Source organism: Mus caroli, unplaced genomic scaffold (assembly GCF_978045245.1).
Source record: "Mus caroli unplaced genomic scaffold, Mus_caroli_1 scaffold_4, whole genome shotgun sequence".
Taxonomy (NCBI): domain Eukaryota; kingdom Metazoa; phylum Chordata; class Mammalia; order Rodentia; family Muridae; genus Mus; species Mus caroli.
Window position 1 is genome coordinate 68586702 of NW_028227259.1, and position 12596 is coordinate 68599297.

A 12596-nucleotide genomic window follows, 5' to 3' on the forward strand; every position below is an offset into this window, starting at 1 on the left:
TGAACCCCTAATGTACTTGGTGCAATGTCTTACACATGGAAGGCACACCATGAAGCCTGTGTTCTGAGAGGCCCCCGTAGACCAAAGGTAATGCTGACACAGGTCACCACACACTGTGCGGGTGGCAGGAGTGGGGCCAGAGAGAGAAGAGCTGGGTCCATGGAGGCGGAAAGTCCACACGTCAGCTCTTCTCCTAGCCAGAGAGGTGATCATATCATTTATTTCAACGTTCTCATTTAATATCGCAAGACTAAAGCTAATGGTAGACATGGAGTTTATTTGAGAAAGGATTTTTTTAAAGATGCGTTGAATTATAAATTGTGTTTACAGGTGTGTTGGGGGTGTGGGGGCTGCACCAGTGTCAAGGTGCCTACGGAGGCCAGAAGAGGATGCCCTGGATCTGGCGCTACAGGTTGTGGTAAGCACCCATGAAAGGGTACCAACTAAACTCGAGTCCTTTAAAAGAACCACTGACCAATCTCTCCAGGCCAAGAAAGTGTGTGTGGGGGGTTCTTTTTTTTTTTTTTTTTAAACTGTACAAATACAAGATGTTGCCCCTGTGGTTGTCCATAAAGTTAAAGAAGATTTATTCAAGGCAAGCTGGTGATTTTTTAAAGTAGTGTCCCGTGAAAGGCTCTCTACCAGTAGTGGGGAAAACGAACCCTGATTGCACAGAAAGCCGGAACCCTTGCTCTTTCTAGAAGCGACGTGAGATATTTAGTTGAGACACTCTCAGGGTAGTTTCACGGATGCCACTGGGAAGAGAGTGGCCCACTCAGCCATCGGGCCTCTCTGACAAGATCACACACACAGCTCCATCACACATCAAGGCCAAGTTTAGAACAGAGTCCCTCTCATTCACAGCTAGGAGGAAGTACCGTGAAGGCACACGCTGTCTTTTATTATTCCGAGAAAGGACCTCTGGACAAGACGTGCAGCTTTTTTCCCCAGAACGTCCCCTTCCTTGAACTCCTCTCCCCAAGGTGTCCCTTTGAGCCTGAGCCCCATTGTAAGGACTTCCTCTGGTTTCATTTAAAACAGGGACCTTTGACTCCCAGGAAATCAGTAACTCAGCCTTAATTCACTTAGCTCTCTTACGATGGTTACTCTTTATCCAAGCATACCAAAGCTTGAACTTAGGAAAAAACTTGAAGGCTGCTGAATACGGGGTTTAGAATCTATGTAATTAGTGCAGAAGAATCAGTTTCGCGCAAGGGCTGGTGACATGACTCAGTCAACCCTGATGAATCAAGTCCTTGGACCCCTGTGGAGGAAGAAGTGAACCTATTCAAGTTGCCCTCTGACCTTTACACACACAGGTGCTGGGGCATGTGTCTGCCCCCCCCCCTCGAAATAAATGAATACAGTAAAAAAAATCTTAAAGAAAAAAAATTATAAGTAAAACAAACAAGTGAGAGCCCAGAAAGTCTTATCTTCAAAACAAATGAATTACAAAAGAGCGAAAGCTCAAGCCAATGGCTGGCTTTCTAACAGAGGACCGCCTCTTCCCGGTACTCGGTAAGGCTGACTGGGGCTGGGATGTACAGCTCAGAAGTCGTCCCTTGCCAAGCACGAAGGAAGCCCTGATTCAACCGTTAACACTGAAACGAGTGAGGGAGAGACTCTTAGGAAATTGCGGTGGCAGAGCCCCAACAGCCTTCTCCAGAACAAGATTGCTCCCTAGTGTGGTAAATGCTTTTCACCTTGAGTCAGGCTCCACTGTAACCTTGCAAAGCTTCTCGGGCTGGGCTCCACATACAAGACAGCTGCAGTTGCTCCTGAGACAACTGCTTCCGTTAAATAAATGGCTCACGCAGAGTGCTTAGCAAACACACTCCCTGAAACAGGTCCTCCCTCTGCCCTCTCAGGTGATAACATTTCTATCCCACCCTTTATGAGGTCACCCAACTTTGTGAAGAGCTGACACACAGGGGCATGACTTTTTTAGCTCACGCTCATAGTTTTAACACCTGAAATATTTTTTTTTTAAAATGTGGTCTATTCTTACAAAGCAAAACTAGGCAGCAAAGGAGCTAATTAGAGCCTGGGCAAATATCACAGATATAAGCGTCATGAGAGTAACACCAGAAGTGCATAGACTGCAAGACTCCGTATTTATTAAGATCCATGCCAGCCAGAGCTGGACTACGATGACAGATAATTGTTAATGCAGGACTGGGGGGAGGAAGCACAAGAAGTAATGTTGAAGGACTGAAAGACGAAACCAGGCAAAGGGCAAACACCTGGAGTCCCCGCATTGGGGACTGAGGAAGACTGCCACAGGTTCAAAGCCAGCCTGTGCACGCAGTGAGACCCTCCCTCAAAACAAAGCCATAAAAAGAACTGAGAGATGAGAACACATCCCAGAATGAGCTTTTAATAAACAGTTAAAGGATGGGTGGATGGACAGATGGATAGATAGATGGATGGATAGGTCTGACAACCAGAAATGTTAGTGAACGCTAACAGACAATATTAAGTGGTGAGGGTTTAATGATGTTCTGATCTACAGATATAGCAACACACCACTGGGTGCCATGTTCCCTTAGCAGAATAACTGTAGGTTTTCCCCTAGTGACCTTGACCTATCTAGTCTCAGGTTCTTAACTACTTTTCCAGTGTGTGGTATGGGTTCCATCTCCTGGGGTGGGACTAAATACAATCAAAAGGTGGTTGGTTACTCATTCCTACAATCCCAGTACTTGGGAAGCTTAGGAGGGAGGCTCAATGGAGTTGGAAGTGAGCCTAGGCTGCCCAGTAATTTCTAGGCCAACTGGAGCTTTGGTGCAATAACCTCGTTCAAAACAAACAAACTGATGGGTGTGGTATCACACACCTTTAATCCCATTATTTCGGAGGCAGAGGCAGGTGGTTCTCCGTGAGTTCGGGGCCAGTCTAATCTATATAGTAAACTCCAGGCCAGCCATAGATATATACAGCGAGATAACACTTTAAAAAGAAAGGGAGAAGCCCTGCTTGGAGGCACATACCTACAATTCTAGCATTCCAGAGGCTGAGGTAGGAGTTCAAGGTCAGCCTCAGCTACAGAGACTGTCTCAAAAGAACAAAACAAAACAAAACAAAGAAAAATCCAAACACTACCAATCTTTTGTAGAGAGGGCAGCTACTCAGAGCCAACTTGACATAAAAGCATTCTCACCCCATTTAATAAAAGCAAAAATTGTCAATCAACAAACTGTGGTAAAACAGTAAACACCCCTAATGGGGTGTAAAATTACCTCTGGTGATCTTATACCCACACATCTGGGGGATAGAGATCTAGAGAAATTGAAAGGAAGCCATGAAACAGGACCTCAAAGTCTCTAGGCACAGAAGGCCCCTTTCCCAGAGCCTTTCTGCTCCCCCATCACATTTCACATTTGACTAATATTAACTACATCCTTCAGAGAGTCTGGTGTGAGCACACAGAGTCCTCTCTGACCCAAGGTCTCTATTTTGGACTTAGAGGGAACTTCAGATGGCCTAACTGCACGTGTTGTGCAATCCTGTGCACCTTTGTGACAGGCCAATGTTTTGAAAAAAAAAACAAAAAACAAAAAAAACAGGGTTTCTCTGTATAGCCTCGGTTGTCCTGGAACTTGCTCTGTATAGACCAGACTGGCCTTGAACTCGGAGGACGGCCCACACAGGCAGTAAGGGCACGCACCTCCATTCCTAGCTAGTTCTGAAATCTTAAGGGGATAAAAAATATCAATTCACTTTTTGAAAATGACATAACTTCTCAGTGGTCAAAGCAGTTAAAGGACTGGCTATTCAGCTTCATTTACCACACAATATCAATAGGCCATCCTTGCCTCAGACTAGGTCTACCACTGCACAGTTGTTAGATGGAGTCCTAGCCGCCCAGACACAGAAGCCAAGCCGGAAGCTTCAGGAGGGAGGAAGTTTCCTCCAACTATGAAGCAGTCGTCTCTGCTAGCCCCTTTACAGGGACTAGAAATGTTCCAAGCCGCAGAAACGGACGCAGATCCCACCTGGCCGGACCAGCGGCATTCTCAACTATTAATACCAACCTCACGCTTCTGTCTACCATCACAAAAGGGCCAAAGACTCCATAAGCTTGCAGTACTTTATCCATTGTACTGTGACACCATTGTCATTGGCACCCACTTTCTGGAGCTTAGACTTTTTATTTTTATTTTTTTAGGATTTCTGATTTCCTGTTTGGATTTTAGCCATAACTATAGGTATCTCTGACCAGCATAATCACCATGACAACTGACAACTGATCAAAAATAAATACAGGTTCCCTCTTGATCACATGAGCTCAAATTTTCTATTTAGGGGTGGGGGGAGGCAAATACTCAGCATGTTAACCCAGAAATCTCCCAAGGTCATTGCCAGCAATACAAAGAGACTCTAAAATTGCTGTGCCTAAAAGTTTAGATCTGAAGATTAAAAACCTGCTTTCACGATGACCTTTTAATTTGTACTTATCTTGTCTAAACTTAAAGCAAGAGGGACGGGGGCGGGGAGGAGAAAAATTTTCAAGAAATCAGAGCCACCTTTTAGCAAAAGCTTTCAGTTGAATGAGTCACCAGGTACAAGGCACAAGGTGACACTTGGTTGGTCTCACAGAATCCGCAGGCCTGGCTCCTTGCTAAAGTCCACACACACAGCAAAGGGTCGGGCCACCTCTCATGCCTCTATCCATGACAGGCTCAAGCTCTCTAGTACAACCGACAACAGCGGAGGCTTACAAGTCAGCAGGGACCGGGAAACTAAGATTTACCAAGAAATCCTTTCTGCCGGCTCACCCCACATATTTCCCCGGTCACCGTCCCCACCCCTATAGGAGAAGGGGCGCCCAAGGCCTATGCAATCCACAGTTTTTAAAAATTAATAAATACCAAAGTATGAAACCAGTACCTGCCAAACACCTGGTGCTCACTCTCCCCTGCCGTCCTCGCCTCCCACGCTCTGGCAGCGGAATGCCCTTCAAAACCATGGCTCAGTGCTTTTGGTAAATGTTTTACGAGACACTGAACAGCCTTTCGACCCACCCTCAGAGCAAACACCATTGAGAGAACACAGTATAATGGTAGCAAAGCGATCCTGCGATGTACAATAATGTCACTGAACAAGCGAGTTTCCACACTTCCCTTTAAGAAAGGGAAACAAACCCAGATCTGAAGGGTTGGGAGTGAGTGGGCAAAGCTGCTGGAGGCAGAACTTAACACTAGAGGCCTTAGAGGGTTATTTTTTTTTCTGTTTTGTTTTAAAGGTGGCCTTACGATCACCTTGTTCTAATCCCCAAGCAAGTCTTGACTTGTCGGAGACTGAAAAGGTGTCTAAATTAAGAGTTAATAAAGGGAGGTGAAGGGTAGAATTCCCCGGCACACCTGCAGACACAGTAGCACCCATGCCTTTACGGGGGCACTTATTTCAGTCATTGTGGAGACCGTGCTTGGAAGAGGGTAGCTTCCGAGCTAACAGGACGCACTCCCCATTTTTTCCATAGCCCCCAAGTTAGCCACAGTTAAACAGCAACTTGCTGTGAACCAGAAGTTTGGCATTCCATTCGGGTTAACAATTATAACCGAAGGACAACAGAAACTCGCTGGCACCGAGGGAATCAGCACCCACAGCGTGTCAGGTGCTTCTTAGAAGCAGGGTTTAACCAAACAGAGGAGGAACCCAGAGGTCCTTAGGCAGCCCGAACCAGAGAACCTCTGTCCCAAGCCCATGCAGAGACAACAGGCACGTACCTGCTCGTGGCGCTCTGAGTAGGACGAGGAAGATGAGTATTTTGCTAACTACAAGCCTAAAAGAAGAGCAAACCTGTCTAGAGAAGCAAGTTTGCTTTGGCAGACAAGGTTAGGCAAATAAAAACACCCCCCACCTCTGTTTTTGTCCCCCACCCCCACCTCCGTCCAGGAGAGTACTCAGAATTCTGCACTTTGTACTTTTAAGTAGAAGTGTGGAGAATTGGAGGACCCGGAGCCTGGCTTTTCTATACTGTCTGTGTGACCTTGGGCTACTATCTCCACGTTACTGAGATTGTTTCCAGATGTATATCAAACAAACAAACAAAAACAACCACCTGGAGCCAGGGAGGGTATCTCAATGGGGGCAATTGTCTAATCAAGGACTTCTTTAGATCTTCAAATCAGGAGCTGAAATGCTGTAACAGCTGTCTCCTCACATCTTATGAGTATGAACCCCTTAGTATTCCATGTCGTCCAGTTACAGAGACATCGTTTCAGCAATGAGTTTCCCTTCTCTGGGGTTGGAATGACTAATCAGTTTTGGGTGGGTTTCACAAATGACCCTTTATCTGACTGCTCAGAGGCCTGGCGACAGGGCCGGCCAGCCGGGGCAGTCTCCCCTAGCTTACACAACAGTCAGTGCACACTGCCCTCTAACACAATTAGCTAACCAGACCTGTACAACCACTCCAGCCCGGCCTCTCTGGTCGATCCCTCTGTCCTCCTTCCCTATTTCACTATCCTAACATGGATTCTTCAGCCCAGGCAGGCCTTGAACTTGTGATCTCTGCACCGCAGCCTCCTGCTGTGATGTTCCTCCCTCGTCTTTTTCCCTTCCTGGTCAATCTTCTCGGCTCTCTATTCCTCAGGCTGGGCTGCCAACCTCAGTCTCCCACTTTCACTGGTCTTGTACGACCCTTCTCCTGGACATTCACTCTTCAGGCACCCCAGTGAAATCAAATGTGCAAAAAGGTCAAACCCCACAACGTGGGGGATGTTTTCCCCTTTCCAGGGGTCTTTTCTACATATTCCTCTCTAGGGTACCCCTTTCCACTTTGGTGTTCGTGGATTCTAGCAGAACATCTACCATTGCACCCCTAGAATGGAGCCAGCCCCAGGTCTGACTGTGTGGGAATATACTTGAATTTCTGGTGGTGTTTGTCGTGTTTCTTTTTTAATAGGGTCTTAGGCTATAACCCACACTGGCCTAATTATATGCACTCAGTCGTATGGACAGCTCAGATTAACTCAAGTTCTCAGCAATACTCCTGCCTCAGCCGCCCAAGCCTGGTGACTGTACTCTGTTACAATCGAATTTTGAAGGGTAACATGTGAAAATGGCTAAATACAAAGAAAAGAATGCTCGGTTGATTAAATCCTAGTATACAAAAGGCCACACTTGACGAGGATGTTTCATTTCATTTATGATCTTAGAAACATATTAATGTCAGAAGTAAACTGTGAAGAGATGATAGCAAATGAAATAATAAGCAATCAAGCCAGGTTCAGGAGCCTGAGTAGGAGGATCGTTGCCAAGGTTGGGTCTAGCCTGGGTTCTAGAGACTTGTCTCAAAACCCAAAACCATGCAAATACCCAAAGCTAGGGAAAGTGGTTTATGTCTGTAATCCCAGCACTCGGAAAGCTGAGCCAGGAGGAATGCTGGGAGCTAAACCAGACTGAGACACATAGTGTGACTCTGTGTCAAAGAAACCAAGACCAAAACCAAGCTTCATCTTATGGGTGATTTCCGCCCATGTGTCACAGGCACTTGCGCCTGCAGTGCCTGGGATGACCAGAGAGGGTGCCCGACACCCTAGAATTGGATGATTATGAGCAGTCATGTGGGTTCCAGGGATCAAATCCAGGTCCCATGGGAACGAAAGCAAGTGTTCTTAAGCACAGAACCATTTCCCAACCTCTACAAATTATTTTTTAAGACACAGTCTTATGGTGGAGAGATGGCTCAGGAGGTTAAAGGCGCTTGCCGCCAAGCATGACCTGAGTTTAATCTTCATGACTCAAACAGTGACAGGGGAGAGCAGACTCCCAAGTGTTCTCATCTCCACACATGTGCTGTGACACATACACGCAAACAGGCATGTGCATAAACAAACCTGCAATACTAATTAATATGCCATTAAAAAGAAAAACATCGGGGGCTGGAGAGATGGCTCAACAGTTAACAGCACTGACTGCTCTTCCAAAGGTCCTGATTTCAATTCCCAGCAACCACATGGTGGCTCACAACTATCTGTAACGGGATCTGATGCCCTCTTCTGGTGTGTCTGAAGACAGAGACAGTGTACTCATATACACAAAATAAATAATTTTAAAAATAAAAATAAAAAATAAAAAAGACATAACATTGCTGTGTAACCGTCTCCGTCTTGCTGCGACAGCATCTCGAGTGCTGGGCTTTGCCCCCACAACCAGCTCCAAGCATCATTTATTAATTGTCTACAGTTATGGGAAGACAGTAGAGAGGCAACACAGGGCACACCACTGTATTGTTGGCAGTGCTGAGAATCATGTCTCCGTCTGAGCACTTGATTCCTGAGTCCCCTTGCATCCTATGTACACCGTAGCCTTTCTCCCTCATGGCATGCCTAGTGCTTAGACGGAGCTCCACCTTCTCTACTTTTGGCTCCTCTATTATCAGAACCCATTCCGTTCTTCATTCCTCTCTTCTCTCCCCCTATGACACTTTTCTTATTCACTGGAAGATCATTTGTACTACCCAAAACCTATTGAAAAACTACCATGGGGGCCAACCAAACAATACAGATTCCCCCATTCCTATTCCCCTCCCCTCACTGTGCTTACAAACTTGATATTGAAGCTCTGGACACTCTCTGCAGAGAAATCTAGATTCTACCTAGTACTTGGCATGCTACGATTTAAATATGCTGTCTCATGCTGGTCACAGATTGACCTGTCTCCGAGGAAGGTCACTGATTTCTGGACAGTCCATGTTTTCTTTGGTTGGCTCTTTGATTTGTTGATGTAGGGTCCCACTCTGTATCCCTAGCTTCCCATCTTCCCATATCAAACCCCACCTCAATTTCTAATAATTCCAGGTCAAGGTTTTGCTCCGTGGTTCTTGGTATTAGAATACATTGGGGGCCTTGGTTGGTTTTGGTTTTGATTCTTGTTTTGTTTTTTTAAAGACATGGCCTCGATACGCAGACCCGGCTGGCCTTAGAGGCCCTTGTTCCTCTACTTCTGAAGAGCTCTCCCTGGAAATTTCAACTACAGAATTCCAAAGGGCAGAATATTGGATATTGAGAGATCGCTGCTCACTTCTAAGACACCTCTGGTGGCCTAGATCTGCGCGGAATATATGTGACCCTTGTGTATATATGGCCTGTATAAGACTCTCAGATTTTTGAAAGTAGGTTTGAGCTCTGAAACTTGAGGGCACAGAAAAGAAAGGAGAGGAGGGTGGGACGTAATGTGGAAGGTCGTTCCCACTCCTTTAAATCTCAAAAGAGGGCTTCAAGAGGTCTGGCGCACTCGACTTTGGAAACCGCCCATCACCCATGCTGGCCTCAGCCTACACCCTAAGGATGTCCCAGTAGCTTTTGATGTTTTCCCAAATTATCCAGAAAATGGGAAGCTACGATGGGAGAACGGACACACTATGAATCTGCACCATCTGGAGCTGGCTTCTACTGGAACGTAAGTCACTAGACCCACAGTTCTCAAAGTGAGGTTCCAGGAACCCTTGGAGCTCACGCTGTTTTGGGTACCTAGTTGTCACAGCTGTCTCAGGGGGAATCACTTGTGTGACAGAGCTGCACCAGGGACTTGCCACTTCCCTCCTAGAAAGCCATTTGTACAAGAGAGAATCAACAACAGCTCCTCAGCTTTGGGCTTCTGGCAGATGCTTTCTAGCAAATGAAAGAAGTATTCCTGTCACTTCAAAGGCCACAGCTGTTTCTAATTCTAGCTGTCAGAGTAAAGTTAAAATTGTGGAGAACTTGCATCTGCTAACACGGACTTGACAGCTTGCCAATAATTAAAGACTGCTTTAGGAATATCAGTTGTGACAGTAACAAATTTCAATGCGTACCGTATAACAAAACATATGCCAATGTTTTAGAAATAACTGAACCAATATTCTCCAAATGGCCGTGATGACTTAGCATCGTCCTATGGGAGTTCAACCTAGTCCAAGAACTTCAATGTAACCAAGCATAAAATTTTCCTTGATGTGTTTAGAAATGCCCTAATTTAACTAAGCTTTAGGAAACTATCCCTTTCAGGCTGGGAATGTAGGTCAACGGTAGGGCACTTGTCCAGAATAGGAAGATCTCTGGATTTGAGTCCTAGGAACAAATACACACAGACACAGACAGACACACACAGACACACACACAAAACTGCTCCTTATAGAATTTGAATAAGAAGGCTTGGGGACACAGGGTGGTGTGTGTGTGTGTGTGTGTGTGTGTGTGTGTGTGTGTGTGGCTAAAATGCAAGCACAAGGATCTGAATTTGGATCCCCAGACCCTATGCACAAGCCAAGCATGGCCTGTGCCACCCCAGTGCTGGGGGATGGGCAGTTAGATCCAGAGCCTCCCTGGATAGCCAGTAGAGCAGACGTATTGAGTCCCAGAATGAGTAGTGAGAGACCCGGTATAAGGTACTAAGTGATTGATGAAAAAACATCCCCCAAGATCAACCTCTGACCCCCACATGTATCTACATCTACAAACTCACACATACTACACACAGACACACATGCACGCAGACACCCACATACATCCCTGGACACACATACACAGAGAGACAGACACCCTCATATACAGAGAGACATATACAGACAGAGAGACAGAGAGACAGAGAGACAGACAGACAGACACACACACACACACACACACACACACACACACCTCAAAACAGATGCTCCTAAGCAAGATCTACAATTCCAACTACTCAGGAGAGTCAGAAGATGACGAATTTAGGGCCAACCTGAGCTACAGTTGACCTCAAAGCCAGCAACTCAGTGAGAGTGATTTCCTCTCTCAAGTTAAAAGAGGGGGCTGGAGAGATGGTTCCGGGTTTAAGAGCACACAATGCTCTTCAGGGGGACCAAAGTTTGGTTCCCGAGACACTGTAACTCCAGCTCCAGGGAATCTAAGGTCCTCTTCCAGCCTCTAAAGGCACCCGCACTCACGGGAAAGTATGCGATCAGTCCAAAGACACAGAAACATGCAAATAAAAATGAGTCTTCTAAAAAGAAAAAGGAAAACTAAACCGTGTTACATGAGGGCTCGAGCTGCGGCTCGGTGGCTGAGTATCTATCTGCCTAGTGCTGAGTCATAACAGCAAAAACGGAACAAAATCTTCACAGACTTCTGAAAAGTCTGAACTATACAGCAAGACACCATCTCAAACACAAACAAAAATAAAAGCATGTTCAGTTCTCATGGTTTTAAACAACATGGTATTAACAGATTTAGCAAATAAAAAAGATAATCTTAGTATATTCTGTGTAATATTTGGGACATGATAATACTAAAAAAAACTTTTTTTAAACAACTTTTTTAAAAATTATTTTATGTATGAGTACACTGTTACTATCTTCAGACACACCAGAAGAGGGCATCCGATCCCATCACAGATGTCCATAAGCCACCATGGGAATTGAACTCAGGACCTCTGGAAGAGCAGTCAGTGCTCTTAACCACTGAACCATTTCTCCAGCCCCCTAAAAAATTTCTAACTTCATGAGCTTCCTAAGAAACTGGGCATCCTATTACACTTTATCTGCTTTTAACATGTGCAAGACAAAAACACTGAGAAATGCCAACTTAAACTATGCTTCTCACAACTGTGCTAAACACTAATACCTTGTTTTCCCCCAGGCAGGGTTTCTTGTAGTCCAGGATGGTCTAGAACTTGCTACTTAGCCAAGGATGACCCTGAAGTACTGATCCTCCTGCCTCTACCTTCCAAGTGCTGGGATTAGAGATGTGAATTTCTTCTTTTATTCCTTTTTTTATATAATATTTTTATTTTTTATTTTTTTTGGTTTTTTTTGAGACAGGGTTTCTCTGTATAGCCCTGGCTCTCCTGGAACTCACTCTGTAGACCAGGCTGGCCTCGAACTCAGAAATCTGCCTGCCTCTGCCTCCCAAGTGCTGGTGCTGGATGCGCCACCACCGCCCGACAATATTTTTATTTTTAAGATAATTTAATTATATCATTTCTCCCCTCCCCTTTTCTCCCTCCAAACCCTCCTGTGCAACACTCCCCAGCCCCCCCCAACACACACACAAAAAAACTTTATATATAATACACACACACACACAGGTTCACATGTACAGAGTCTCAGGGCTGACCATTTGCTATACTCCTTTTTATTTACTTATTATTTATTTTGGGTTGGGTTGGGTTTTGGGACGGGGCACAGCTTCACTCTGTAGACCAGGCTAGCCTGGAACTCCCTCTCCCTGCCTTAGCCTCCTGGGCATTGGGATTACAGAAATGACCCATGATACCTAGCAGTACATTCTAGACAAATGCCAGCCCCCAGACTCCTCTGTGGTGAGTCCAATTACAACTCTGAATTCCTCATCCAAATGAGAAAATGAAACCCCAAAGAAGCTGAGTGAAGCTGCGGACTGGTGAAGGAAGACTTGGAGCCCATTACCCATTTGGATGTCCAAATCTCAGCCTGTAGCGATTAGGCTTCTCCAGGTCTGTTGAATGATGCAGGTTCCCCCAAATGGTTGGTGTCTTAAATTTCAGTGAATCAACCTCTATCATTCACCTGCTGTCTCACAGCTGTGCTTTATGCTATGAGTAACAGTAAAACCCAAGTGCATGTGTGTGTGTGTCTGGGTGTGTCTGTGCGCATA

At 45.5% G+C, this 12596-nt stretch overlaps 1 protein-coding gene across 9 annotated transcripts in view; it reads right to left on the reverse strand.

Annotated features, from left to right (window-relative positions):
• Window positions 1-12596, reverse strand: part of Rbm47 (RNA binding motif protein 47) — a 135620-nt gene that overhangs the window by 60016 nt on the left and 63008 nt on the right. The window contains exon 1 of one of the 9 annotated variants that reach the window (XM_021162454.3): window positions 4891-5025. The exons of 7 other annotated variants lie outside the window; for them this stretch is intronic. The gene's annotated coding sequence lies outside the window, so the exon portion shown is untranslated. Of the gene's footprint in view, window positions 1-4890; window positions 5026-12596 lie in introns of those variants that run through there. One more of the 9 variants, XM_021162449.3, reaches the window with a different exon arrangement.